We start from the raw sequence: 13060 nt of genomic DNA, 5'->3' as shown, positions 1-13060 counted from the left end.
TGTAACAGGTTTGTTTGTTGTTGTTGTTTTTTGGGGGGGGGTGGTATTGTAGGCACCGGGAAGGTACTAGGTAGCTACATTTTGAGATTCAAGCAGATGCAAAAGTCTGAGGCCAGAGAGACCACGATTTTAGCTTGAGAAAGGTAAAATACATAGCTGGATCACTCCAGCAGTTCTAGTGCAATGATTTTGCTCATGTCTGTCTGTAAGGTGTCTTTCGACTTGCTCTCAGTCTTGGCAAGAAGCTCACGTTTGAGGCTTCGGCTCTCCTTCCAAAGAGGAGTATTTAGGCCAATATGGACACTTGAATCTCTCAGTCCTCATAGCAACTGATAAAATGATGGGCAAGTTCCATTAAATGATACTGCAGGGTTTTGTTTTTAAAATTACTTAGAACCAGGTCATGCATGTGGGACTCAGGCTGGGTATCTGGGAGGGGGAGTGAGGAGCCTGGGTGAGCTACCTGCTGGCTCGGGGACGGGGTGACACCACCCCGACATGCACTGTCCACAGCTGGGGTTTACAAACTGTTTCTGGCTTTGGCCAGCAACACATCAGCCTCTCCCGGGGGGGACGGTGACTCAGAGGGGTGTCTGAATCATCGGGGCTTCCCCTGGGTGAGGCAGAACTCGGCAGAGTGCCCGGCCGCGTGTCCGGACAGGGGATGCGTGGGGAAGGAGCTTCCGGCTCCATAGACCTGCAGCACCGAAGCCATCTCCTCCTGAAGGACCTTACACCTGCAGAGCACTCACAGGTGAGAAATAGGATTGAGGTGCCACGTGGCATCCCTATGACTTTTGTTTTGTTGTGTATTTGCTTTCAGGGTCTGTTTTCAGTTCACCAGGGCTACAAACTATGGCAGCTTCCCTGTGAAGTCAGCAGTAATGTGAAAACAGAAATAAGCGGTAAGTGACTGTTGCAAACTACACTGGCCCCCTGGTATTTTCGGCTGTTTTCCACCCACCCTTGAAAATAGTTTCTGGCCCAAAATGGAACTGTGAACTGTACCACATGCTCTAAATGAAGTGCTAATTAAATACTTCTACTTAATGTAGACAATGTTTCTTTGAAAAGACTGATAATGTATCACAGATGACATGAATTCCCTTAGAAAAAGATGAAGGGAGCAACATAGATGTTGTGTCCGTCTCTAGAAGGTAGGGATGTAACCAGGGTGGTTATGACTGGTAAGACCTGGTGCTGAAATAGCACTCTGATCGAAATTTACACACACGTTCTCTTACAGTGCCTGTGGCATCAGGAATACTGCAGGTGCTTCCAGCTGGATCCATGCTTTGACACCTGGGAGATAAATGGTGGAGCCACAGGGCTTGACAGATATCCGAAGTCTAAAAGAAAACAAGTAAGAACTAACGGATGACAGAATGGTTTGGGTTGGAAGGGACCTTAAAGATCACCCAGTTCCAACACGCCTGCTGTGGTCAGGGACACCTTCCAATAGGCCAGGTTGCTCAAAGCCCTGTTCAACCTGGCGTTGAAGACTTCAAGAAACTGGGCATCCACAGCTTCTCTGGGCAACCTGTTCCAGTGCCTCATCACCCTCACAGTGAAGAATTCCTTCCTTATAGCTAATCTAAATCTACTCTCTTTGAGTTTAAAGCCATTACCCCTTGTCCTATCACCATATATCCTTGTAAAAGGTCCCTCTCCAGATGTTGTAGAAAAGGACCTAAATCTCTCTGGGTGGAGGCCTCAGGCATGCTGGAGGAGCTGGCAAGTGGTTTCTGGCCCAGGCTGTTGCAATGCAGGACAGAGCTTCACAGCAAAGGAACTGAAAGGCTTTGGGTTTAGCATGTGTGCTAAGGTCCCTTCTGGCAACAGGAGAAAGGCTCAAAATCCAGCTCCAGAGTAGCTGGAAGGTTCTGCTAAAGTTATTGCCATTGAAGTGATATCTTTAGGTTTCAGGATCAGCAGCCATCAAGCTCAGAAGAGCCAGATCACCCAGTTTTTGAGATATGCTTATGCTGTTAATGGACCATATGTTAAAGTCCGTTTCCAGGCCCAGACTTGCCCATGAGCAGCTTGCTTTCATGCAAGCTCTGGCACAGGCTCAAGTCCATCTCTAGCTCTGTCTTGAGGGAAGAATATGAGCAAAATGGGTGTCTTTGTACAGACCCAGGCTCTCATCAGCGCAGCCTGGGTAGACCAGATGAAAACAGGGCTGTGTGTACAGGGCTTCAGTTTTCCAGCATGAATCCCAAACTTGGATTGAAGCACTTTGTGTTCATACCAGACTGAAGTGACCACCAGGCCAGGCGCTAGCCAAAGGGACAGAAACTTGCCTGTCACGGAGCTTGCCCCCATGTGCCTGTGCTCATCACGCAGAGGCAGGCTCTGAGATCAGGCTTTCTCAGGTCATCTTTTGAGGAAGGAGATCTTTTGCATAATCCAGGCAACTAGAAATCCAGACAGTCCTTTCTATGTCAGTTTAAACCCTTGGTTATCTGAGGGGCTACCTATGAGGCACTGGCACTCTGTCTGAGCTCAGGATTCAGGGGTGGGTCAGAGAGAGGTACCCACCATGTGCAGTGGGATAGGAAAGGAAGATTTGGAGTATTTCAGCTGCAAGGGTCTGAATACACCCCCACACAAACCAAGTGAACGTGATGGAAAGAATAAACTAGGAAATCCAGGGTTTGTGCAGCAGTGGTTACTTACAGGGCTGTGAGAGACCTCTGGTATTGCAGTGTCAGGATGAGGAGAAAGAGCCTGATCAGGCAGAGATTCCAGCTGGGAGAGAAAGGAGTGTGAGCCAGGACTCCTGGCTTTTAATTAGTTTGTGCTAATGGGCCTTGTTAGTGGCTTGCCTACTGATAAACCAGCTGGCTCTTCAAAATGAATGGCACCACCCTATTTTGTTGAGATCAAATAACCGAAGTGTGTTAGCACAGGTGAAACAGTATTTATGCAGGACTTCCAGGCCCACAGAAGGACATTGCAATAGTGCCTGCACTTTGGGGTGTCTGTGATTATGAGTGATTATAATCTTATATTAACACTGGATATGTGCAGATTTGTAAGTGCAAATTGGGGAAGGAGCTCAACACTGAAGAGTTAACAGGTCAAGATAATAGTACTAATAATGATTTTTTTTTAAAGGTCCATTTCTTTCTGTTTTCTTTATGACACTTTTGCTTTGAACTGCAGCCAGCCCTGACCCAGCAGTTCCTCCTCACTGCACTCACTGCTTTTCTCCTCAGGACTGTGTCTGCAGGTCTCCCCCACAGAAACAAACCTGGGTATTCATAGGTCCCTAACTGCAAATTGAACTCCCTCTCTTTTTCTTTTGAAGACTGCAGGCTTGTAAAGATCTGAAGCTGGTTTAGCAACTGTTATTGTTATTAAAAGAGTGAAGCCAGCATGTTTCCTTGCTGATGGAAGGATGGTTGTGGACCATAACATACTGTGTATCTGCCTGCAGTGCCCAAAGTCTGTGAGCAAAATGGACTCAAAGGATGGAGAGAAGGATGTCTGGTCACCGTCAATCCCAGCGCCCTCCGCACGCTGTCCCTGGCCTGTCCCCACCTCAGCAGCTCCTCCACACCTGGAAGAGACGTTTCAGCCTTCTCCATGTCTGCTTCCATCTTCTCATTCCCAGGTACCACGTGGGGAAAGCTGAGTCCTTGTGCCATTGGCAGCAGCCTGTAGAACGTATGGACACCTTGGCACCCCGATGCCAGGACAAACCAACCGCAGGCAGCCCCACACCTGGGGCACAGGGAGCAAATTTACAGGAAATCTGGGGATCCGGTTGGTTTCCGAACAAGAGCCTTGCACGGTGCCTGGTGGCTCTAAGTGAACAATTAAGGGTACAGTCACTGTAATCAGTTTTTTTTGAGTAGAAAAATGCATTTATTATTCACCTCTTGTGGTCAGGAAGGAAGTTTCAAGGTGGGATTTGAGCGTGCAGAGGGGTCAGAGTCACTTTGGTAGCTGCCCCAGCACGAGCCTGCAGGAGCTGGTACTCTGTGCAGATATTCCAGGAGATACCAGAGTCAAAAGCAGAGAAAAATCTTCATTTTTAGAGTCACACAGCGATTAATTAGTGCTATCTTTGTTCTTTTGCTGGGGCTGATAACTGTGGTGGCTGAACAATATGGAGATAGCTTCAAAGAGTTTCTTTATAATAAGAAATGCACAGCATTTTGCTGTGTAAAGAGTGTGAAGGCTGTTCCTGTGAAAATTCAAAGAATATTTCCACATTTCTTCCGATATGGTTCTGCAAAGTTGCAAGTGCTTTTTGGGGTTGGATGCTCTCTTGGGAGAAAAAGGAGGTAGGAATCCAATATGATGAAGAAATGAGAAAAAGGGGGAAGAGAAAGCAGATGGCTGAGTGGAGAGCTTTCCTTAATACAGTATTGCACATTGAGGATGTGAATTCAATTGCCTGTTGCTATTTTTTGTGACCACATAAAATTCAAAGTACTTTGGTATTTAAATAGTTATAGATTCAGAGATGAGTCATGGAGCAGAGCTGATATTTTATCCGTGGCCATGTTGGTGAATGGTTTTCTAATGCAAGAATCTTATTTCCACTCTCTGTGCTTTAGCGGTATTTCTGTTCTCAGATTATTTTGTTGTAGATAAATTGGACAAAATGAGGAAAACTAATGTTTCTGGGGCTATATGTTATTACAGACTTAATTATTTTCTTTTAAAAACCACACAGCTATGCAGTATTGCAGAGACATTCCAAGTTCTCACTCTCCAGAGAGAATTAATCAAGAAAGGCAGAGTTACCTTCTGGCTCTGCTTCTGTAGGAAACTTTGAGGGGAATTTTTGCTGCTGTTGGTGAGCAGGTCTCTGAGTCAAGTCTCATTTAGTGCATCTCTTTGCCAAGAGGCGATGTGTCATTGGTGTGATAGGCACCGCAAGCATCCTGCACAAGGGAGGGAGAGTTTGGGTGTGCAGGAGAGAATCCTGCAAAGTTCAATTCTGCATGTGGAAATGGATTAGATTTTCAATTTTTCAAGTTTAATTCTCTTAGGATTTCTGGGTATGGCAAGCTAGATTTGGCTGAATTTTGTGCAACAAATAGGATCCTTCACATGAAATTTATTTTGATACAAAATGTTCTCTCTTGCCTTGAAGGGTAACAAGCTACTCAAGCAGCCCCTCCTCCCCTCAAATAATTTGTAATGGTGCAGGGGTAGTTTTTTCTTCCCCTGAAAGAAGACATGCTGGTCCCAAGGAAAGTATTGCTGCTGTCAGAGTCAGGGACCCCAAACAGAGGCTGCTTTTGCAAGATGCATGTTGAGGATTGTTAATGCTGGAGAGGGAACTGACTCATCACATCATCAATTCTGCTCCTCTGCCAGTACAGCACAAAACATCTTTTATCATCAATCTTCCTTCTTCGTTTCTTTTTTAATGGAGTTTAAAACTGCTCAGTGCTCTTGTCTTCCCCTTTTCCAGCCTGGTGCTGTTCTCTGGTGGGTGGTTGCAGGCTGGGCTGGTGGAGCATCATCAGGGAAAAGGCAGAGGATGGATTTCTTGGCTTATTCTTTCACTCTTCACACCGAGTTGCACACATACCCCTTAGCTCTAAGAAAACGAAGCTTTCCCATCTGAGTCCTTTTTTTTAACTATTTTTGCTTGCCTTAATCCCTCCTTTCTCTTGTGGAGAGCACTGTTTATCTTAATGGGGACAGCAAGAACACTCTGGCCGCATAATTGCCACGAAGGCTGCAGCGCGGTCCAGACGGTACCAGTTTACACTGATACTTTTGCGGAGCGTGCCAACAACGAGCCGCTGCTCCGAGAGCTGAAGTTGCTGCTTTTTTTCAGTTCACATCTGCATTTGATTTTCAATCAAGCCTCTGTTGGTGAAAAGCCAACTCATCTACAGTGCTTAGGGATTTTTTGTTTGTTTTTAAGGGGCTGATTTGAGCCAAGTTTAGTACCACAGAACTAGTTTTTAATAGACTTTTTTTCCCCCCTGAATTGTAAGTACTTTTGGATACAGACTATTTCAAATGGATCTTGTGGGGAAATTGTTATTCACCGTTATTTCTTTGTATTAGTACTTTGTGTCTGACTGTTCTGAAGGGCCAAGACCTTTCCAGGTCCTCGAGGTGTTCGGGTGCTGCAGGGAGATGGGGCCCTTGAGCCCTGTGCTCTGGAGCCAGGGAAAAGTTCCACTTTGGTGAGAGCTAGGGGAGGAATTTCCACAGGTTTTGGACTCATTTGTTTGGGCTCATGTCACATCTTCTCCCATTTGCTGCCATTGTGGCGATAAAGAATTGGTTTAGTGTTGAAGATACATGAAAAGTCATTGTTTAATCAGAAACTTCAAAGGAACTGGAAAAGGGTTCGTCTGTGATTCAGCCATCTTAAGCTTTGGGTACCAAAAATAGGAAAAGGTCTTGGATCACAGAGTTTTCACTTCTTTATGGCATTTTTTCCATGAATTACAGTGAAAGAAAGCACTGACCTGTGACTTACAAGTCTACAGAAGGACTTCTTGTATTACTTGCTGTGTTTTATTTATCCAAGGCTCAACTTGATACGTAACACGAACATACAGTTACTGTTGAAAGGTGCTGAATGAATAACACTCTGAAACTACAATTTCCTTTTAATATGAGGAAAATGGGTTAGGGGCATTGGCTGCATGAGAGAGAGGGCAAATCAATTATACTGAGAAAGAAAAACTATGAAAGCAACTAATACAACGCAGCAGTAGCACTGTAAGCAATTAGCACTCTCATCTCGGTGCTTTGTACCTGTATTTAAATCTGTGCTAGTGCAAAACCAGTGTAAAAATCTCCCTCTGTCAGCTTGTTTGTATATTATACCCTTTGTGACCACACCAGCGTGTCACCGACAGCCAAAGACACTTTGTGGGCTCCCGGAATCTGTATTGCTGAGATCTCTGAGCCTGTGCAAACTTTTCCATAGGATTAATCTGACCTTTCAGCCTGTAGGAGTTTTACTCGTTTTTGGAGAGATTGTTCTATGCATATTTTCTATAGCTGGTGATTTTTCAACTCAATAGTGTAGGCTTCAGCAGTGAAAATCCACGAGTCGCATCCCTCCTCTGCTTTCCTCTGCTAGCAGGCATGTTGTGTTTGCTGCAATAGTTTCGGCTTGTTGGAGAACTGGTTTAAGTAGTTGAAAATACTAAATGACTGTGTGGTCATAGGGCAAAGTACAATCTTCATCTATTCATCAGTCCATGCTTTCTTCTGCTAAATGGCAAAAGCTTGAAAGGTCCCTTAATAGTGGATAGCCCAGAGCTAAAATCTATTATTCTTTTCTGGTTAGTTTTCTTTTCGCCAGCAAAGATATTAACTACACTCTCTTTATGGAAAACCTGCTAATTTCTTACCTACCCTAATTTTTTGGGTCAGTCCCAGTAGGTGTGTGTTTAAAAATATGTACCAGCTGGAGGCTGAGTGTGTGGCTGTGGTGGTTTTGGTTATCCAGCAGCTGATGGCAATGGCAGCCTGGTTTGTGCAGGGTATCAAATACCGAGGGGAGCTGGATGTGCTGGTTGATGCTGCTGTTGTCCCCTTTTGGGGACATTTTTAGGGAGATTGGTTAGCTTGATCTGCTCTCTGCAGTGCATGTGGTGCCATCTATGGCTGGCTTCCCTGTGTCACCTACAAACCTTATTCTTGATGTGTTTTGTGCTCATGTCCAGCACATTGCCTGCATATCTGACCTAGGCACTGATATAGGATGAGCAATTTTAGGTTTTCAACTGAAATGTCTTTCCTTCCTCCATGCTTAGCCTTCAGATTTTTTTTTTATTTTATTTTTTTTATTTTTTTTTAATTTGAGGAAGGAAGGAAAAGCGTTGAACTTCTGTTTACCTCATTTTGTTTGAACAGAGCCCTGTGTGTTAACCCTCCTCTGCACAATGAGACTCTGTACAGTGAAAATTGGCTAAATGGGTCCTTATTCAGCATCATTCATCACCATGGCACAGCCTCGTGCATACATGGCAGATTTACATCAGTGAAACTGAGGAAGGAAAATAAAAGACCCACGATCTGAAGGAAGGGCTGACGTTATTTATGAAGCGCCAGTAAAATGCTGAGGACTAGATGAAGATCTAATCAGCCCCAGTCTGCAAGGGTGCTGGTGGCAGGGTGAGACACCACCAGACGCTGCAGTGAGAAGGACAATGTGTTTGTTAACTTGGGGTCCCTTAAAGGCATGTTGTGGTGAGCATTTTGTACACTTAACTCTCTCCTTTAGAAGATGGGGAATGTGCATCAGAAGTGAGTACAGACAGTAAAATGACTTAAAGGAAATAGTGTTCCCTCTGCACTTACTTGAAGCCTGAGGACCTTCATCAGGCCAGGAAGCCACAGTGATGGTTTCAGATCCCAATTTGCTCGTTTTGTCCAAGCAAAATAAACACCAACAAATATCAGAGGGGACACAGAGGTGGATGGAGAATGTGCTGCTTGGAATCAGCAAATCATTTTCCTTGTGGGGCTCCAGTATCTACCTTCCCTCTTGTTTCTCTGCTGTATTTCAGCAGCTCTGGAGCTGTTACCCAGGAGCCCAAATTCACAAGCCAGGCTCAGGCCAACTTCATCAAGAGCATCGTTCGGATGCCGCTGGGCAGGGTGCGCGGAGTCAGCTGGCACACGCCGCTCATTCACAAATTCTCAGCTTTTTCATAGCAATGGCAATACGTGCTCAAGAGCCAATTGCCAGGCCGTGAGGATGCATTCTCCACTCCCTGGATCCTGGTGGTTTTTGTTAAAGGACAAATTGCATCTCTTGGCGCCGGTTGAGCTGAGAGTTGTTCTGGTTTCCGAGGCGTTGATTTTTGGTGAGTGTCTGCAGCTGCTGCGCTCCCCTGCACTCAGGGCGCTGACTCATGCTTTTTGCCATCACAAGAAGTCTGTTTTCATAAACAAAATTAAGTGCACTGTGTTTATTCATTAGGGAGATTTGAAGTCTCTCAGCAACCAAGAAATATGCTTTGTGGGATGAACTCTCTCCTCCCTCTTTCCCCCTTTTCTCTTTTAACAGCGAAGTGAAAGAAAAGGTTTGGGAAAACCCTGGCCTGACACTATCAGTGGGCAGATTCTGTGCTGATGTGCAACACCACAGACATAGAGACAGTATTGACTATTCAGAGAGGTTTTGTACATCTCAGAGACTCAGTGCTCTGGAGAGGAATATTTTAAATTGCACAAAGATGAACAGGAAAAATGCGACCGTTTAATGATGTAGGATTTAAGCAACGCTGCAGGTAAGCACAGCGCAAGTGGGGGGTTCCAGCTGGACAGCCGAGAGAGCGGCTCATCTGGCATGTGGAGGGTTCCATACCAGTGGCTCTTTTCTGGATGGTTTTGGGCAGGACTGATCCTGGCCATGGGCAAAGCCAAGCAAGGCAGGTTGCCCGATGCCCCAGAGCTCTGATGGCAGAGCTGGCTCTGCTGCTGTTCCCTCTGTCGTGTCATCTCACCCCCAGTCTCCTCCTTCCCATAGTGGGAACACAGCTGGAACCAGCCCTCAGCCTAAGTGGGACAAAATTCGATATGCCTGGAATGCCGATAGGTTTTGAGCTGGGTCTACAACAGGGTGGGCCTCCCTGCTGCCATCTGGGATTACTGATGTCCTGGTGACATCGATGTTTCTTCATTAAGGAACAGACTAATGCCCACAATATAATTTGAGAGGAAAGAAAAATCTTCAAGTGGTTAAGCCTGAAATCAAATCAGTCAATATACAGGGAGTGTAATCCCAGCCTCTAAAACAGCAAGATCTGGGATTGAACATTGATCATTGAAACCATGTTATTACAGGGTGGAACATATTCCTTGAATTTCCATCAAAACAACTATCCAGTGACTTCTTTATTAGTATGCAAATTTTGTACCTGTTGGAAAGGAGAGAAATGTGGAATTTGCTGTCTTTGCAGCAAAAGTAGAAGGTATTTGGTCCATTCTTGAAATCCCACTTCTACCACATACCATAAATGAAGTGAATACCTTGCACTTGTAGCTTAGAGGGATCCATAAATCTGAAAGGAGGGACAGCAGAATAACAGGGTGGTGTTTCTCCTTCTGGAGAACCAGATGCCCCATGCCAACAGCAACAATGTCCATGTGAACTGCAGTTTCCGTGCCAGCCAGCCCTATGGGACTTGAGTGCAATGGTTGCTGGTCAGTGTGTGGAGCCAGCACCCAACCTTCCCCAGGGCTCGCTCCTCTGAGTGAGATGCTGGCAGCCACCTTCGGGAATTTGGGGGCAGAGGAGCAGAGATATTGACCTGGGCTCAGACTTCTGATAGCTGGATTGTGTCCACAGTTGTCATCGCGGTTGCTGGAGCTGGGGCGTTGGGTGAGTCCCTTCCCTGTGCCTCAGTTTGCCATCTGTGCAAACAAGGTTATAGTATTTCCTTGAGAAATTTGTGCTGTGTGTGTGAAAAAGCACTGGATAAAACTGAGGAATTTTGTAATTTTAAAATGTTTAAAATTTTGGAATGTTTTGATTTCTGTGCACTTGACAGCATATGCAGAGGGTCTTCTGGTTTATGTTCCCACGTGGAAAACGGGATGCACTGATAGATGTAGGAGTTTACTGGCTAGAAAACCACCATGTCTTCCAAAGAATAACCACGTGGACTGTCCTGCTAAATAGTCACAAGCACAATACTGTGCATAATTCTTCAAAGGAGACATCTTGACCTGCAGCCATTCACTCACTGGTGAGTCCACAAATACTGTTTCAGTACTCTTCTCTTTTTGTTGCTCTTGGATTCCTTCGCCACCGAAAAATGCTCTGGATAAAGTGATGGCTGGGCTGAATGGGTGAGTCTAACATTCAGCTCCTGCCAGGTCAGCCTCTGACTCTGATTGCTTATAAAACACCTGACAGGTTAACCTCATTCAGAAGTGAATTTGCCTTTTCATCACCTCCAGCCGGTTCTGTTCCTCAGTCCCTCCTGAGAGCTGGAGCCTGTGAGCCACCCTTGGGTGCTGCTCCTTGCAGCTCTGCCCTGCGGGAATGGGGGTCTCGGTGGGGTGGTGTTCTGGTTTTGTTAAAAACAAGTTTCTCTTTCAGTGAATTTGCCTGTCAGCTAAAGCCTTCTTATTAAATGCACACTCCTGAAAGTTAGATACATGTTTTGGTAGACATAGCGATGGTGTGTGAGGTCATTGATATGCGTGGATGGACATCTTGCAAGAGGGGCAACGAGAAACAGGTGACCAAAACCTGACCAACTAAGTATTACATCCCATTCACATGATAGTTTGTATAAAAATGGGAGATCACGACCATCTTGTCCCTTTTCCTTATGGCCACCATTAGGAGAGGACCTTGTGAACTGAGGCCTAGTGAGAGACTGAATCCAGCTCTAGTTGGCTGCAGAGTCCAGTCCAGGACTTCGGCTGCCAGCCCTGCAGTTTGGTTTTGTGTATTTTTTATTATTTTCTCTATTTTTATTGGTAGCATTAGTAAAACATTTTTAATTTTTCCAACTCTCTTCTCTTTGTCCTTCTTTCCATCCCTGTCCTGAGTGGGAAGGGGGGAGATGGAGGGGCTAAAGGCACAGAAGGGGGCGAGAGGGGGTTAACAATACATCTGCCATGGTTTTATTGTCACCTCGCAATCAAACCTCGACAGGTTGTGTCCCATGGGGGCCGTGGGGAGGGTCTCCATGGAGAGGTGTCCCATGGGGGCCGTGGGGAGGGTTGCAGGATCCATGCTCAGCGCTGAGCGTGCCTTCCCTGCAGATGGCAGTGACATTCTGTGCTGCAGCAAACCCTTCACTGGATTTCCCCAGACTTTGTTTTTTCTTGCTAAGGGAAAAAAGAACCAAACACCAACCCTCTGTGCAGCCTAAAGAGCACATTTTATATAGACTTTGCTTTGGCCCCAGCCTGCAGCCTAGAGAGAGCAGTGCTGTTTTAAGGCAAAGTATTACATAGGCCATTCTCGTATAAAAGCCTAGAAAACATAAGATATGTGGGCATGGTCCGATTACATTTATTCCTTCTATTTATTTCTTATGTTATATGGTCTTTTTTAAAGGTAAATGAAGCCAGTATGGTTTCTTGCAAGAGAATCCTGATTTATAGACCTGTTTGAGTTTAGAATTGGGAGAAAAAAAAGCAAGGAAAGAAAGGCACTCCTGTGCTAATGGTAGACTGAACTAGCCACGGGAGATTCAAACTCAAAAAGAAATGTCTCTGCTCCCTTTTCCTTTAGTGAAGGTTAACAAGAAAAAGCTTAGAAATTAAACATCTGTTGGGCTTACATTTCAGTGGCTTGCTCCTGCTGATATAATCAGGCATCTGAGAAGGTTTTCCTGACCCTGCTCATCTTTCATAAGGTTAAGTGAAGGCTTCATGAAAAATTTGCTCAGGCTAACTTAAGCCTCAGGACTGTTCATCTCACCAGTGATCTTGCCTTATTAAGTATTTGGGATATTAAGAGTGTGCAGAGGGAGCAGGTCAAAGCTGAGTCCTTACTCTCCCTCTGAGAAGAAATAACCTCCTAGTCAATGGAGCTTGACTTTGACTGAATCGTAGCCAGTGACATGGAAAGTCCGCAGGGTCCCATCGCTGTCATGTTCTCGTGCTCTGTGTGGCCAATCTGTCACCCTTGGGGTGGCCCAGTGGCTGTGCTGCTCTTGAGGTCCTTGTACAGCACCTGAGCAGATTGCTGTGCTGGAGACATGAGAAATGCCTGTGCTGGGAAGCTGCTTTATTATAAATCAGCCTGGAAAGTTTGGGGAATTAGCATGAACAGCTCTCCTGGTAAGTAAATGACTCTAACAAGGCCTCATTTCCCATGGATGTTTTTCTTATGCTGGAAACCCTTTGATTTTACTTTAGGTGGGGAAAGTTTACTGGTAGTTGCAGTGAACCTGTAACACATGTTCATCCTTCCTGCACACACGCTCCCATAGAATGGATGAAAACTCCATCCAGCTCCTTCACCTGCCATGCAGCACGTGCGGCCATCACCTCTGACTGCGCATCCTTCCCCAACCAGGCTGTAATTTTTCAGCTAGAAGCAGGTATGTATTCTGGTATATAAATGGCAGAGTTAAAACAAGTG

The 13060-nt window shown here is 45.4% G+C and overlaps 1 long non-coding RNA gene across 6 annotated transcripts in view; it reads left to right on the top strand.

Annotated features, from left to right (window-relative positions):
* Positions 1 to 13060, top strand: part of LOC135575593 (uncharacterized) — a 117918-nt gene that overhangs the window by 95867 nt on the left and 8991 nt on the right. For 4 of the 6 annotated variants that reach the window (XR_010466654.1, XR_010466655.1, XR_010466653.1 and 1 more), the window contains 4 exons: positions 824 to 905; positions 1247 to 1363; positions 3443 to 3619; positions 10503 to 13019. This is a non-coding gene — a long non-coding RNA (uncharacterized LOC135575593). The remainder of the gene's footprint in view (positions 1 to 823; positions 906 to 1246; positions 1364 to 3442; positions 3620 to 10502; positions 13020 to 13060) is intronic. The other 2 variants (XR_010466656.1, XR_010466657.1) reach the window with 2 other exon arrangements.

The sequence above is a fragment of the Columba livia genome, chromosome 16, assembly GCF_036013475.1.
Source record: "Columba livia isolate bColLiv1 breed racing homer chromosome 16, bColLiv1.pat.W.v2, whole genome shotgun sequence".
Taxonomy (NCBI): Eukaryota; Metazoa; Chordata; class Aves; order Columbiformes; family Columbidae; genus Columba; species Columba livia.
This window is presented reverse-complemented; position numbering and strand designations above follow the sequence as displayed.